At 33.3% G+C, this 3,436-nt stretch overlaps 1 pseudogene; it reads right to left on the bottom strand.

Annotated features, from left to right (window-relative positions):
- Nucleotides 1-1,223: 1,223 nt before the first annotated feature.
- On the bottom strand, nt 1,224-2,010 carry LOC149568479 (dihydroflavonol 4-reductase pseudogene; annotated as a pseudogene).
- Nucleotides 2,011-3,436: the final 1,426 nt, after the last annotated feature.

Raw genomic sequence — 3,436 nt, 5'->3', positions numbered from 1 at the left:
CACAATTAACACCCACTCAAGTCAAAGAACTCATGGGTATGCTCAAAGAACAAAAAACTACACTTGTATAGGAATACTAGGACATGCGAGGTATTCATTTGGATACTTGCACCCACCACATTTACATTGAGGAAGGAAGTCACCTAGTTTGACAACCACAACGAAGACTCAATCCTACCTTGCTAGATGTAGTCAAAGAAGAACTTTAAAAGCTATTGAATGTCGGGTTCATCTATCCTATCCTAGATAGTAGGTGGGTATCTCCTTTGGTTGTTGTACCAAATAAAAATGGTCAGAGATGTATTTGTGTAGACTATAGGGCTTTAAATAAGGCTACTAAGAAGGATTACTTTACATTACCCTTTATTGATCAAGTATTGGATACTCTTGCAAGAAAAAGATTCTTCTCATTCTCAGATGGATTTAGCAGGTACAACCAAATTTGCATCACCCCAGAGCATTAGGTGAAGACCACCTTCACCTACCTATGAGGAAGCTTCACATACACTTCGTTTTGGGTTATGTAATGCCCCTGCCACATTTCAAAGAGTGGTATTAAGTATTTTTGTCGATTTGGTCAATGATTGTGTAGAAGTTTACATGGATGATTTCACTATCCATGGAAACACTTTTGAAGAAGCTAAAGATAACTTGGAGAAAGTACTTAAAAGACGTATAGATAATAACCTATCTCTAAGTTGTGAGAAGTGTCACATGTTAATGACTAAGGGAATTGTATTCGGCTACTTAATTTCCTCAAAAGGTATCCAAGTTGATCCCAAAAAAATCAAATAATCTATGACTTCCCTACACCCTTGACCCAAACATATGTTAGGAGTTTCCTTGGTCATGTTGGGTATTATAGAAGATTTATTCAAAACTTTAGTAAAATTGCTTCCCCTTTGTTTGTCTTGTTAGTCAAAGATGTTGTCTTCGTGAGTGTCAAGAAGCCTTTAAGACTATAAGAACAAGCGTGTGACTACCCCTGTTCTTAGAGGTCCTAATCAAGATCCACCTTTCCATATTCACACCGATGCTTCTGATTTTTCTATGGGAACACTACTCGGACAAAAGGAAGACAACCTCTTATATTCTATTTACTACATCAACGAGAACTATAGAGAATCATAAATATGTCATACAAAAAAGTGTTAACAAAAACACAAATATAGTAAGAGCTAATATTGTTCAAGCAGATGTTGGAGAACCCGTACAGTTGTAAATCAATGCCCAATAACAACACCTGGTAGAATACTCAGCACCTCAATGTTATTACTAAGCCCATATTTAAGTGCCCCCTGATCCGCTAATGTCTTAGCCATTGTATACCAAGCTGACTTGGTTGTCTGAGATTTGAAGAAACTCTATGGAACTCCAACAATTTTCATCAAGGCATGTTTGGGAAAATTCCCCCTTGTCGTTCATTGGGGAAGCAGCTGTAATTGATGAAGTCAAAACTACACGTCTAACAGATTTAGCTCCCATGCAGGCTCTCATTACATGGAGTGTCCCATTCAGAGCAGGAACAATAAAATCAATCCTGAAATTCTCGGAAGCCTATGAAAGAGTTATTATGAATAAACAAGAGTAGAAACATTTCATTTTCTTACCGGATTAGATTTTGTAAAATCCATGGGGCTGACCACATGAAAAACTCCACGACAACCCTCCACAGCAGAATCAAAGCTGCCCTCGAAACATAAATCAGCTTTAAAGAGGTTAAGCCTTTCATCTGCTCCTGGCAACTCCAACAAAGGCCCAGATTTTTTCGGGTCCCCTACATATCATCTACCATTATAGATACAGACTGCAAGAATTAAATACATAAGTTTATAAACTATTATGTTAGTTTTTATTTTCTACAAATGCAACTTGAATAAAATAAAATAAAATAAAAATATGATTCTCGCTTTCTACGATACAAGCATTCCTGTCAGACGAGCGTGGGCCGCTTGTAGGGATTTGACAGTTTTGCCTATTTGGATGCACACTAATGCCAACGACCACCATGCTCGCATCTATTAACATTTTAAATATTGCTATGTTATTAGAATTTTGTATAGTTTTCGAGTCAAATTTATTGATTGGTGTTTCATAATTCATATGAATCCATTTATCATGAGAATAAATAAAACACTAAGTATTCATTGGATCTAGGTGATGTTCACAAAGGATGTGAAGCATTGGGACATCTAAGAGGTCACCCATCCCAGTATTACTCCAACTTCAGTCTTGTTTAGCCTTATATGAAACTAAAGATTAATTAAACAATTTATTCCATTAAAATAAAAGTTATTATGGCATGTAGAGCATGAGATTGTTTGTCTTGCTTTAATGCTATTTTTATATATCTAGCTCTAGTTTCAAGTTCTTATGGAATATGGGGAAAACTCTTGTATTGAGAGGTTTGTAATTAAACTTTTGTATCGAAAGGTTTGTAATTAATTATAGTCTTTGAATTATATTATATGATAGTTGATTTTTATCTAAATGATTAGAAAAGGGTATGATGCTCTTTTGATTGAACAAATAGATTTATTTGCTGTTTGGAATAATTTTCTATTTTTTAAATATCTTCATTTTTCTTATAAATTTCTCATGTAGTCCAATATTAATCATAAACAAGAATAGTAAGAAGATAGAAACAAATACATGCATGTTTAAGAATTCACATTTTTTCATTATTCATCTAGTTCTCTCATTACAAAGAGAGGAAACACTAATTTGACCCAATTTAAAAATTACTAACTTTGGTAGATTTTCACAAATTTTAATGTTTGTCATTTTGGGTAATTTTTAAAATAACTTATATAAACTATGTTTCCTTAGAACCATGCTTAACTAAGATAAGGATAATTGCCAACTAATCTTTGAAATTTGAGACATCATTTCAGAATTATTTAAAAAATCCACTATCTAAAAATTCAAAAAATAGGAAAAGTTGATTTGGGAGGCACAAATGAACATTGTAGCTTGCAAAAAATATGTCCAAGGGGACAACAATAGAGCTAAGCTCGATTGACAATGCAAAATTGTCTTAGCTAAAGAATCTACAGAAATCCCTCCATCAACTTCTTAAAGGTCTTAGATAATTTAAAATATTCTTATCTTCAGATCTCCTCTTAGATTTTAGAGATTAATTGTTGAAAATTTCAATTTGAATTATCTACAACGAATGACATCAATGGTAGTCATTAAATTACCTTTAAAATGTATTTTTTTCAATTCTAATAGATTTTATATTTAAATTCTTATGGAAGCTTCTTAAAGTTTGACCTCCTTTATGATTTGTATTGAGAACTTCCTAGCTCTAGTTATCAATATGTATTTCCTTTACTATGTCAAGATACATCTAGGCTAAGAGTACCTCAATGTTTATTCAATTTCAAGCTAGAAAAAATACTTTTTTCCATCCCTCATAAGAGGGTCCCATTTG

The sequence above is a fragment of the Cupressus sempervirens genome, chromosome 3 (genome assembly GCF_028749045.1).
Source record: "Cupressus sempervirens isolate cs-2001-9-10 chromosome 3, ASM2874904v1, whole genome shotgun sequence".
NCBI lineage: Eukaryota > Viridiplantae > Streptophyta > Pinopsida > Cupressales > Cupressaceae > Cupressus > Cupressus sempervirens.
This window is presented reverse-complemented; position numbering and strand designations above follow the sequence as displayed.